Genomic DNA, 13,773 nt, shown 5'->3' on the forward strand with positions numbered 1-13,773 from the left:
ATCGTTAACGAGAGCTTCTCCGTTTCTTCCTTCTCAAGTATGGTCTACGGAATAGAAGAAGTTTCAAACAAAGCCATTTCTGTTTATATAGTACGTTAGATGGCCTACTCTCGCTGATAAAAGATAAATTTATGGTATTTGGTTAGGAATAAAGGAGATTTAGAGGCGAAGGTGTCTAGATGCGTATTTCATGGCCAATTTTTCCACGACTTTTCCTTCATCGCATTTCCATTCGATACTTCTTTCATGCTGTCTCAAACAACGATTATACCTGTGCAACGTAAGGAGAATAATGTGCATTGCATAACTTTGCCTTGAACGAAAGAAATATGTATTGAACTCCAGACGCGAAACTTTCCGGAGATGATGTAACTCACACCTGTCTACGAACCATTCAAACATATTCTCGATTTTTCCTTTTTATGGTCTTGTTAGTCGGCGAAGAACAATGGCCGTTTAATTATCATCCGAAATAGAAGACTCTAGAGTCTCGAGACAGGCGATCGACGAGTTTCGATCTCTCCTCCATCGTTCTAAATTGAACGGACCTTCGTCTATTTGAAATCCCCTGGCCGAAAGTTTCGAAGCTTTCGTTTAATGTGCTAATTCCGGCCGGGTTTGTTTGGATGGCTCGCGTCTTTAAGGCAGTCGGTTCATCTGCATTTCAGATTCCACGGAACACCTGAACGAATATTAAACTCGACCACTTCGTTTTACATTACCAGTCGTGCAATATTCTTATATAGACATTAGCATTAACCGATATTACCTGTGTGATTCTTTATTATACTTCGATATTCTTTTTTGTTGGAGAAGAGAAATGGAAAATGGTTGGAATAGCAAGATCTTATAAAAGAGATCGAAGTCAAATGATCCGTTCCATTGAAGAATGCAATCTCGACTTTTCTTCGTCGCTTCACATAACGATTACATGGTAATGGCGCGTTCACGAGCCATCTACCGAAACCCACCTGCCAACTCCATCAAAGGATCAAAAATCGGTCAAGGAAAGAAATCTCTTCGATTTCGTTTCTTCTATTTCTAAATACTTTGTTCAAGCTGTGGTAAAACGCTTGTGTCCGTGGTTCTATCTATATGGCGGATTTACCAAATTAAATAGAAAATTTATAAATTTCACTGTAAGCTTCGCCGTTTCATCCATGTTTCTTTACAAACGAATATCCACAACGACCGAATAAATTGAAATAGCAAATACGATAAAGCCTTTGCTCGAACGATTACCAGTATTTTTATACGATAAAAATAAACCAGTTGATTCACCATTAGCCTGGATAACGTGCGCGCGCGACGTTTAAAACGTTTCAGCTTGGGAAGGAGATAAGACCGACCGTGGTTTCAGAGCCACGACAGTACTCTTTCCGTCTTTGAAAAGGAACGTTGAACGAAGGATATCACGTGAGCATGGAACTCACGAACTCTATTCGGCCGAATTGAAAAGTGCCGTTGCACGCGGCATTAACTTCAAAATTAGCGAGTTCCTCGTGAAATAGCCAGCCCCGCTACCAGATCTAATCAACCTCAGCCTGAGAAGCCCGGTGTGCCACGCTATAATTTGCGGAGAAGCGTGAAATAAGTCGCGGCCGAGCCGTTATCGTCGACGAATCGAATGGCACAGCTTCGAATTTGCCGCGGTGCTCCTCGAAATTCCACCGAACTCTGTTACATTTTCTTGGAGACGATCGATTGGTTATTGCGGACCTTGTTTTCCGTGAAATTAAGCCCTTTGTACTTTTGTTCTCTCGCCTTTAGAAACCTGATTCATTTTCGGTGGAAGTAGTTACGGTTTCTAGCTCAGACAAATATCCTCAAATTTTTATATTCCAAGCAGCAGAGAGTGATAATAGAGAAATTAATTTACAAGACAAATTCGATAAACGTAATTACTACCCTTGAAATTTTTTCATTCTGAAATATTTGTTCTGTCTAAACTAACTAACTAAAGATGCGATAAAAAGTCACCCAAATTATTTTTCAATACTTCCTTCTTCATCTCCTAATCTGGTGCATTTCAACCGCAGTTTCTTCCGTTCGTAAGATCTTATAAAAGTGATTTGATGTCCTTGAGCGAGCAATATCTCTGGCTCCGGTTATAGTGAGAACCAACCGCGGATATTGGACGCGAAAAGAAGCCTGATCGAACGCAAAGGGGAAGCAAAAACTGGGAAATTACATCAATTGAATTGCCGGGCGGAACACGTTTAAATGGAACAGTGTGACAGATATTGTTGGCAGGGTTACAAATTCCAGCTACGGGGTCAGAATTAATCAAATCTGTTCTGCAAAGTCGAGCAAGGAGGAAATGTTAAAACGTTCGAACCAATTAACTACGAACACGTGCCCGTCGCTCAATATATCCCTGTACAGTTTAATCTTTCGGAGATTAGATTTCCGAATTAACGAATACGTACGTCGAAAAGTTCCAGACAGGCACAGAGATATACCGAATTAAATCTGAGGGGAAAAAAGAAAAAGGTAAAACTTCCCTTTCAAACTATCTCTCGATTCACCTTTCGAATTGCTCTTTGAAAGTTCGATCATGTAATTACCTCGTCGCAACTTGTAAGTCACCATCTAATTAATGAATGAAACAGGCGTTAGCAAAGCCACCCGGTGTCAACGCAGTAGCAACTGTTTCGAAGTTTCCTGAAGCTGACACGTTATCGCGTAAGTTTACCCGAATAACATACCGCAAACCGAGGTCACGTCGTGATAGTCGCAGGATTGATAAAACCATCAATTTGGTTCGCGATGACACCCTTAATCATATCCACGTTCGACACTTTCTCCATTCCGTTATCGATGCTGCCTCTCTACAGGTCCATGATATTATGGGAATAAAAATATTTTTTCTTTGCGAGATACGTAATCTAACATGTTGCTTTTTATCGTTGCTGTCGCTCTTACAAAACTCGCTGGACACAGCTGTAAAATAGACGCTTTTAGAGAAGTTAAACCTTGTTACGGCCGCTCGTCAGCAGCCATTCAACAGCTGACGCCTCGTTTCTCCTTCTTTTTTACATCGTATTTTCGTTGCTCGTATAAGAATCTCTTCCGTGTCATGAAACGACTTCCGATCGATGGTAAAACAAGCCAGTGATTCTCGGTGCTTAATGCCAGTCCAGACGCTTGATTGTATCGGAGATCCCTAAAACTTGTTTAGTATCGTCTCTGGGGTAAGCTTATTGAAGCTTCTCTTGTCCTTTATCTTTCGCGATGGAAAGAGGTCCGTGAAGATACTTCGAAGAATCAGACGTTCTTAATTATTTTCTGGTAAAAGCAGCATCGGGAGAATTAACCATTCGTATTGAGGAAAAATTATTCAATACGATCGTTCATTCATTCAAGCACTCTTTCGCAATAATACGTTTTAATACCGAATATTATGTTTCGAAAAGAAAAAGATTATAATTATTTCCGAACCTTTTCATTCATACACGTTAGCATTGTTCGCTTTTCCATTTTAAATCGGTAAAATTAAATAAGAAATTGTACTTTGTCACGTCACCGATGAAATAATATAAATTGAAATATTTCAAAACGAGGATTCGCAAAGATTTTAAGAGAAATTGCAACTATTTTCTCAACTCTAAGCACGAGTTATCCAGCTATCTAATTATTTCTAGCGTTACATTTACTCTTTGGTTGCAATAACATCGTATAATTCATCACTATTTGTCAGATACAGAATATTCTTCGAAAAGCTGAAAATATTTGACACGGACTGAAATCAAATAGAATCTTCGTACGAAAGAATTCAAGGGAAGACCAGGTGCGAAACTAATCACGTTGCAATCACGCGAGCGGAAAAAAAAACAAAAGAGACGACAGCGGGAGTTGCGAGGATTGCGCAACGCGCACGATCAAATGCGCTCGTCTCGAACCGGCGTTAACCGTGTAATTGCACTTTTGTCTGGGTACAAGGTTATCGTTGTTCCTTCGTTTCCCTGATTCACGATTTCACATCGATCGAACAACCCTCTCTTTCTAGCTTGTTTCACTTTTTCAACCATTGAAACGAATTAAATGTATAGATGCAGCACGAGAAGAAGAGGGGAAAATATTCTTCTTGTAATAAATAAATAGCAACCACGATATTCACGTCATCTTCTGTTCTCGTTGATGAATCGTCGTACTGGGGAGCAGGCAATTTCGCTTTCAACAAAACTGCGGTAGACGTGACGTTTGTCTTGAAATGGAGGCTAGGTGTCTGTCGTAGAGGGTTAGGTAGAACTGTGTGCAGAATATGAATGACCCTAGCAGACTAATTAGAATAAGGTGGTATTGACTAGCAACCACGCGCGCGTAGAGTTCGTGGTGAGTTACGATACGGGCTGTAGAACTTGGGAAAATGTGGTGTGCGTGGAACGGTGATAACTGTAGAACTATGTAAAATATTGTTGCATACGTAGGTATAATACACTGTTAGATTATTGCGAACAAATAGCATAGTAGATAAGTAGTTTTCGAATTATCGATACTTAGAGGTAATAGGATAAGAGTTGTAGCCAGTTTGATTCATGAGAAAGTTAGGTAAATCGGATAAGGAAATCTACAAAAGCACGATGTGAAAAGCAGAAAAGCTTTCTGTTCTTGAACAATAGATGCTCCGTTTGCAATGATACATGTACTACTCTGTGTTCTAATTGTAGAAGTTTTCACCCGTAGACTGTTTGACGATTAATTTTTAATTTAATAGAGTCGTCGGTGACTAATTTTCGATTCACGATAATTACTGTTCGTATGTATTAATCAATGTTCTAACTATATAACTTTGCATTTCTAGAATGTTTCATGATTAATTTTTTATTTGTTGAATCTACAGTGATTAACGACAACGTAAACAATCGACAACTCAAACAAATTTACGATGTCTCCACTTTAAATAAATTGAGATATCCGGTCAAGACTCGAAAGACCTCGACAACGTAGGTAGATTTTGGGGATCCAATTACGGCGAGGCGATATTTTCAGAGAAATTGGGAATGCTGGCGCAATTAGCAGATGAGAGGTGCACGGACGTGGAATTCAGGTGTCCACACACGATATGCTTTCTAAAATCGAGGAAAATACGGTGTTTGTCTTGCAGTGTTTGTGTTCCGAAGGTAATTTCAAGTGTTTGGCGTGTGAGGAAACGTGGAAACACGGTGAACATGGATAACTCTAGGTGACCGAGTGGAACGTGATAAGGGCAGTGAAAATTTTGGAATAAATTACAGAGAAGAAACTTAGAATTCAGATGGTCCGCGACACAACGAGAACCTTTCGACGACTCTTTCGTTAATTAAAGTGTATATAGTTTTGCTAGTTGGATCGTCGATAAATAACCCGTGAACGAGGTTAAACGTTCGACGAGAGAAGAAATGTGACTCGATTCGATGGCGTAAACGTTTCAGGACTTTTAACTAAAGAGTTAAATTTGAAACTAGCCAGATATGAAAAACAAAAGATTCGTTTTACAAGACGAGCGTACACTTTGCCCTCTGCAATTTGTTTTTTGTTCAACTTAATTAAACTTCTTAATGGTATTCTAAGTCCGTTGATATCTGAAACTTTCATTTAATTTACGTCCATTCTTGTTTGCGCGATTAAACGTCTTCACTCGACAACTAGAAAGACGAGGGTTCCATAAGATACGTTTCTCGGATCATGTTCGATCCCGCTTATCAGCAAGCAGATAGAAGTTTCGCGATGAAAAGAGGTCAGTGCAAGCGATTTCATGCATATTTAGGTCTATCTTCTACTCAATCCCCTTTTAGGTATATATTCTACAATACGAACTTATAAAAAAACATCGCGCTCATTCATCATTCGATCTGACGATAATTTTAACTGACCGTATTTCCGTTTGCGTAACCAACTATCTATCATTATGACTATGTGCTCCTCGAATCGCGACTGTTGGCAGTAGAAAACAACAAAAGAATCATCGGTTATTCGTCGACATGACTACTTATACCATTGCTGCATTGTTTGAATTATGAATTGATTCTCCGGTGGAATATGTAATCGTAAAAAACAGCAAATTGCACGAAAAGACATACGAAATATCTTTAATCTTTTTCATTCAAACGGAGTTTAATTCTTTGTTCATTAACTCGGTGATTAAATTCAAGATTTAGGATGACATTAATTATATATTAATTTTAATATTTTAAGGTACATGTTTCATGAATTTCTTTCGGGATCCTTGTTGTAATTAATTGATGTTTAATTTCTTTCGAAATTCGATATCCAAAGAATTGACACGAATCGATCACATAAGAATGTTCTTGTAAAAAAAGAAGATATTTTTTAATTTTATAGCCTGAATACGTTTGTAAGAGAACTGAAAGAATCGTATCAGCGCAGCTGGCTTTCCGAATGCGGGGAATTGAAACAATCGTTTAATTTCGTCTTGATAACATCGACATCGAATAACCAGGCATATTCTACACCATGACGTTTCTATATGACTGTGCGGCCAGACCGCTCCATAAAAATATATTTTATAATAATTGCAATTTATTCCTTTTTATTCGATCTATTTTACTTGTTTGCTTTCAATTTCAGTTTACATACATATTTACCCAACAGTTTTAGTCTGGAAACATTTCCGAAACGAATCAAACGTATGATACATTCGCTCACAGAACAAGAGAATCGATTCGAGTAGTCGGTTGAACGAGAACAACACGAAGAAAGAATTTAACAGTTTCCGTAATTTCCTTTGCCCGCCACGTGAACGAAGAGATTCATGAGTCACGACACGTACGCTCGACTTGCGATTTCGATATCCCGTTACAAGTGCAAATATTTGTCTGTAAACGCTTCCCGCTGGCTGGCCGTTGCTGTTTCTGCTTTGTGCTCGCTACATTTCAAACGCGAGATTTGTCGACCCGTTGACCCTCCAGACCAGTCAAGAATCCATTTGTTGTCGGATATATCTACTACAAAAAAGAAGTGGTGCGACAAACTTCACGTTTTTCGACAAATCTGTCAAAGCGAGATCACTTTATCCTCGTAAATTTAAAAGGTCTTTACGTTTGCAACTTCGTGAACAGTTTTTAAACTGACAACGAGAATTATTAAATTCTGCAATTATTTCGAGAATGCAAGTGTCCCCAGGAGAAAAGTGGCGAAACATCGTCACGATAAAAGTGTTTTCGTAACTCTCTTGTTAAATGTCAGTATACAAGTTTCGTTAAACGTCGCCGGTGTTCTAAGCGACGAACAACTGTGAATGTTTTTTAATAAACAACCGTCCGACAGCCACCTCGAAGGCAGTGGTCCGGTTGGAAAACTTGACGTGGCGCATGTTCTTTTCAAACGGGGGCAAGAAACGAACCGGACTTTTTACGTCGTGTTCCAATTAAGGAGCTAAGTAATGCTCCGGCTACGACGAGACTTTGTAAGAAGTACGGGAACGCGACTTAGCGCGAATTAAGTGAGTGTGACACGCGGACCTGCCAACCTGCAGCGATTAATCACCAACATCGTGAAAGAGGCGAGTGGAAACCGGGACAAAGGAATTCGTTTCTTTCATAAAGATTCGAGAAAGCTTGGGGAGAAATTACCAGACGATCGAAGGGAGTTCGTGCGACTTCCTGCCCCTGAATCGCCATCTTTGCGAACGTGTTTCGTGAAAATTAATTATGTGAGAGCAGACATGCGGGGGAACAAAAATAAGCTAAAAGTCATCGCGGTATAAGCGATGAATTTAAGAATTTGTATTCAGTAATATTTAAAAGCGTTCTTCTATCAAGTATCGTAAAAGTTTCATTTTTATAGAAGACGAAAGAATACACAGAGTATGCATGTAATATGCAAAGGTATAAAATTCATCCAAATATAGTGCACATTAAAAAAGCAATTTTCGATCTAACTTTCATTCTTTTAAATTATCTTCAAAAAGCTACGAATTTGCATAAATATCTGCGGTCTACTGATAAAGCTTTCCTGTGTGTGTACGTGTGTGTATTAACGAACACTGTAGAATACAATACAAGAAATTCTTCGTGAACTTCCTTTCTTCTACTTCTAATACACGATTCAATGAAAAAGTAAATATCATACAATTTGACGAGGAAGCGTAAAAATTTTCTACAACGAGACGAAATTCCCGCGGAAAAGGGAAAACATGGAGATAAGAAAATCGTTTGGCATAATACGTTTTAGCTGCGGCGCCGCGATGCGATTGCGGCGAATTTTATAACGTAGCGGAAATTTTTATAATGCAAATCCGGACCACGTAGGTCGTTGGAAGAGTCTTCGTTTCTCGCCGAAAAAGAAACAGAAAAGGGTGAAGAAGGAGGGCGAGGCTGTGAACGACGGCCGCGCATTAGGGACTTTCTGATGGCGTCAGATGCTCGTTGCCTCTCGTTTTTATAGGCGATTATCGCGGAAGTTTTGGGGGAGGGCGCGCCTTTTGCTCGGCCGCCGTGCTGGAACCGAACTTGCCGGAACCTCGTGGGAAAAAAGCTGCTTCAGAAAGTACGGGTATTAAAGAGACTGTGTTTCCTTCGAACTAAATCCTAACGAGAAATCTTTGGGAATCTCAAATTCGTCTAATCTTTGCGAACATGAGTCCCGATAAAAATCCATCAAAACGCAGGAGTAAATTACGAACTGAAAAATAAAGTTTACAACGAAGAAATCTAAATGGAAAAATATCCAATGAACGTCCAGGAACAAGATGTGCAAATATACCGGCGACTAAAGAATAAAACTCGTATCAAAGAAATTCAAATGAAAGCTCCATGAAAATTCTATCTAGCGCGAGGAGGAAAATGAGATTTATCCATATGTTCTACAAAAAGTCATTCGAAGCTTCAAAAATGTATCGTTATGAATTTACAGAACTTTGACAAACGGGAAAGTATGTTAAAAGACCAAAAATTGATAATTTTGACTACCGTGCTTTACTTTTACCTGATATGAGAACCGAAATATAAATAAAATGCATCACTTCCTTCGAATAAATTGCAAATAGAAATAATCTATAACAACCACGTTGATAGTGATCAAAATCAACAAGAACCGGCAGAAATCAACCAACGTTCAAACATCATTGTGGTAGTCGTTCACGATTATCTCGATCGAGCTGCTTTCGATAGTCACAAACTGCTCATCACGTTTGGCAAGAACGACGAGTCCAATTCTTCCCATGGGACCAACGGATGGGATCTCGACAGCGGGAAGTTGGTTTCCTTGCAAACCTGTTCCTACGATAGAGGTTGAATGCATCTTCGAAGAGCAATAGACAAGCGAGGGCAAGGCAAAGGCTCGTGTAAACCGCTATATCGATGACTATTTTTACACACGACGTGCAGGTCCGCTTGGCGACGATCTTGAACCTCGATTGTTCACTACGTCGATCTCCTACAACATCTTTTACGCGGTATTTTGTTTCACGATGACATTTTCACTCTTAGAAGAATTTTCTTTTCGTGGAGTTTTCATATATCAATTGCTTAATTTATTACTGTCATATCGAAGAATGTTCCTCTGTTTACATGGTCAATCAAGTCACTTGATTTGAATGCCATTGGAAATATCTAAAGTTGGTTAAATCAGCGAACACAATATAAAATTAGGATATAAGATATATCACACGGCAATGCATACGGAGCATGCGGAGTAAGGGATACGAGCTGTAATAAACGTAACACGAGAAAGCACGAATTATTATCATCCATAATACTTTAGTAATTAGTAAACTTTACTATTAGAATTCGGTCTCGCTAAATATAAAATTAAATTTATTATAATTAAATAAAAAGACATTATATTAAATCGAGAATATTCGCGTGAAACTTCACTTTGTTCCGGGAATTTCTATCCGTATGATTCTTAGGAAAATCCGAACTTATAGTAAGGGGTAAACTTTCCCGATGAGAGTAGTTACTCGTGGCGTTAAATATATTCCTTTAGTAACACGGGTCACGTCGTTGAAATTGAAATGAATGGCGAACGGCTCTAAAACTTATATTTTGCCCTTTCTGCATGTTGTGTTTCCTTAATCTAAATATAAACGTAGCTCGACAGGGATGAGAACGAAAGCTTGGCGAGAACGAAAGCTCCGCGAAAACGAAAGATTCGAGGAACTACAAAACGAAGGTGGCTCTTCCATGGGATATGCATTCTTTGTGGAACGATCTCGCAATAGAAAATCACGCGATTGGAATAATCGGCGTGGCCTCAAATTGATGCGTTCTCCACTAGCTAATGGCTAATATCCGAGCGTTTCCTCCCGGAATTCGTGTCTACCAATCGAACGAATCTGCGAGTATAATGAGATCCGTGGGTTCGTTCGTTTCGTGTCGAGAAGACGATTCAACAGAGGATTGCGCACGTTTGAAAATGGTTGATCTAATACGGAAGAATTTTAAGCAAAGCGGATAATTACTTGATTATTTAGAAAAAAGAATTTCAAGCTTGAAAGAGAATTGAATAAGATTACAGATGTATTGAATAAGATAATAATGAGATTTGTTAAAAGATTAAATGGCACAATTCTTTAATTAATAAAAGTAAAGAAATAGAAGCGTGTCGATGTTTGGAAAGCAAAATGTTTTGAATAAAAGAAGTGAAAAGTTTCTTAAGGAATGTTAAGAACAAATAAATTAAAAGTGCGTGACTTGGGCGAATAAAATTTGTACAATATAAGAATTCGGAGGGCAATTCTCGATGAATTAACGCTTGTTCCTTAAAGATTCTAAGAAATATCTTACAAGAAACGGAGACTCACCTCTCACGTCCTTTTATTACAAATTCTCCGATGTTTCCTCGCGCTGGCTCTCATTCCCGAGGAGGTTCAGCATCGATTCAACTCGGAGGCTCTCACGAAGTCGCTGGAAACTTTACGACACAACGTCCTTCGGCGGTCGCCAGGCTCCTACACCGAAACAGAAAGAAAACCGACTTCGTGACGCGTCTGATCGATCGTTCGTATCAATTCGCTGCACCAAAGCAACTTTAATTTTCCATCCAACTGATATCAATTCACACGAATCTTCTTCTTCAATCGTCTACACAAATCATCCTCTAAAAAACAAGAAAATATGTTCAACGATGCCCGAACGAGCGACACGACGCGAATGGCTTCGTACTGCGGCGCAAACTGCGACCTTCGCGAACTTGGACTTTCTTCTAGAAACATTTTGGCGGCACAGAGCGGATTGCATCAGCTCAGATTCGAACTCTGCTTACACGTGGACGCGCACGGACAACGTAGAAAGCGTAGAAAACGAGAGAAAGGAAGGAGAGACGTGTAGAGAGCGATGAACGAGTGGCGAACTAAAACGAAACAAATAGACGAGAGGGGATCGGCGGCCGCTCTGAAATAGAAGAAGAAGGCGAAACTGGACTCGTTCCTGTTAATTCACTTAAACAGACGCGCTCGACTAGTTCGTTAGCTCGATCGAACCGCGTCGCGACAAGCTCGCGCGCTGCCTCTGCGAGTTGGTCAACGTCGTCCCCGCCGGAAATATGAAGCACTATTTATCGGGTGACGCGTTTAATCTCGGCCGTTGGCTATTTTCAAAGGCAACAAACAGTGTCTTTAGAATCGAAGTTAGACACCGTTACGCGGTGGCAATCCTGTTCCTTGGAAAATCGGTCCGCTTTTCGATAAACAACGAGACGAGTCGTAGAAACGTTGAGTTCGTTCTTCGACTTGCACATCGAAAACTACGTTTTCAATTGTCGTCAACCAATTTCCATTAAACTAATGGGATCGCCGTTTCCGATGCTTTCCCAATGGCAAGAAACGAACGAAGTTCAGCCATACTTCTTGGTTCTGGGAGGTGTCGGAGCACTTGACATGGTCGATTTTTCGAGAACATTCTGTCTGCGTAAGCTCCTTACCTAGTTTTACACTTGCGAAGGTACGCGTTTCATTCTAAAGACTGTTGAAGTCGACTGTTCTTTTTCTTCTTTAGCTTTCGATCATCCGTGAAATTCAGCGGTTAGATAGGAACGTTCTGTTGATATTATTCATCCGGTTTGCAGAATAGACTTGGCCGAAACTAGCGGAACGAGGTGGAAGGGTTTGTTACCAATAGAGTAATTTATGAAGCCGTCGCGCCCCCGATAAGCCGCTTTATCTACGCGAAGACCGTGTCATCAATGGTCTCGAAGCGGCTTCCCGCCTGCCAGAAACTGCTGCGATTTTATCGAATCGCCAACCAGCTATCTCAAAGTTTGAGAATAGTGTGCTGCTCTAACCGCTGGCACGCGAATTTACGAGCTGCCGAAATGTTAAACGCGCCCGAGTCGTATGTTTTCGCAGCTGCATCTAAAATGGTTGTGCAAACCAATCGGGAAACACGGAAGTTGATTCGAGAATGCAGATTTAGTTGTTACACTTGGATTTCCTCCTTTCCCGTTATCATGTACTGACAATAACTCTGATCTTCTACAAACACTCTGTTCGTTGTATCGAATATACTCGAGTTCATCGTTACTTATTCGATGAAACGCCAAAAAAATGAGAAATAAAAAAAATAAAGATATTTGAACGCAGATCATCTTTTTACCTAAAACGACAAGTGTTACATACCTAGGAAATCGCAAACGTATCCTATCAGTGAAAACTTAACGTGAACCGAATGGGAACAGATCGAAACGGAAGTTCGCGAATGGCGGTCGATCGATAAATGTTGCGGCAGATCGTCTCCCCGGGTGTCGGGACGATGATTCGAACTGATAGCTGCAAAGACGTGCGCCGTGGTCAGTCGTCGACGTAATACTGGGAAGCCGAGAGAGTTCGGTTGGTATATTTAAAAAGCAGAAACGTAGAGTGGCGTTCGCGGCCGAACGACTGACAAGCTGGCATACGGCGCCATACTCTTGGCACCAGCCGCTTTAAGCACATGCTCCTGGTCTGAGTATTGTTTCTTTCACCAGGAGAAGTTAAAAATAAAGGAGACGCTCTCTCGCGTTAGCCACTCTGTGTATTTTCTTTTGTTTGCTCTATCCGTGGGTCGGCTTTTTCATTCTTTGATGAACGCTGTTGTGGAGACTGCGACAACCTTCGCACGCTACTAATTAATATCTTTGTTTAATAATTATCAGATAATTTCTGAAAATGTATTTGAGATGAATAGATACGATTAATTACGAAAACAAAGAGTGATTGGAGATTGGGAACTAAGGTGCCGAGAGGAATATGGGATCAGATTTGTGCCAGGCTCGATCAATAATAACACTAAATTACGTAACAATAGATTACTTAGGCGTATACAAAACGAGACAAGCGAGATCGTGTGTCTAACGTCGGACATACGAGTATGTAACTCTCGTGACACGCGGATGACCACATTGACTAAAGTTAGAAGCGCGAAGTTAAAAGGAGAAACCAGAAGAACACGAGATGCGAGTGATATCACGATTCCTCTTCCTTCTCTCGTCGATCAGCCGCTCGTTCCTCGCTCTCCCACGTGGAAATCGAGAACGAAAACGATAATGGTAAGAACATAATGCGCGACAATGGAGTGGATATACTTGCGCAAGACAAAACCAATAATATCACGTGCCTGCTACTATATGATGTCGCCTTGTGTTCGTGATACACGACCCGTGATATATATTTGAATTAATAAATATACAAAGTACGAGAAATACGGATGTTTCCGCGAATTTTAAGAGAACTTTCAACACTGTGAGAAAGTTTCGACGAATCGCACAACGACAAAGTTTCCGAGGGCAAACTGCAAAGTAGCACGATCCGTCCTGCATCCACGATCCGTGTGTACGCATTGTTAACATAGATTT

At 40.2% G+C, this 13,773-nt stretch overlaps 1 protein-coding gene across 10 annotated transcripts in view; it reads right to left on the reverse strand.

Annotated features, from left to right (window-relative positions):
* The window catches only part of LOC126924390 (putative aminopeptidase W07G4.4), a 213,603-nt gene that overhangs the window by 42,766 nt on the left and 157,064 nt on the right, over window positions 1-13,773 (reverse strand). For 3 of the 10 annotated variants that reach the window (XM_050738820.1, XM_050738817.1, XM_050738819.1), the window contains one exon: window positions 10,748-10,894. The exons of 2 other annotated variants lie outside the window; for them this stretch is intronic. The gene's annotated coding sequence lies outside the window, so the exon portion shown is untranslated. Of the gene's footprint in view, window positions 1-10,747; window positions 11,062-11,865; window positions 12,027-12,559; window positions 12,761-13,773 lie in introns of those variants that run through there. 5 more of the 10 variants (XM_050738815.1, XM_050738818.1, XM_050738821.1 and 2 more) reach the window with 5 other exon arrangements.

The sequence above is a fragment of the Bombus affinis genome, chromosome 14 (assembly GCF_024516045.1).
Source record: "Bombus affinis isolate iyBomAffi1 chromosome 14, iyBomAffi1.2, whole genome shotgun sequence".
NCBI lineage: Eukaryota > Metazoa > Arthropoda > Insecta > Hymenoptera > Apidae > Bombus > Bombus affinis.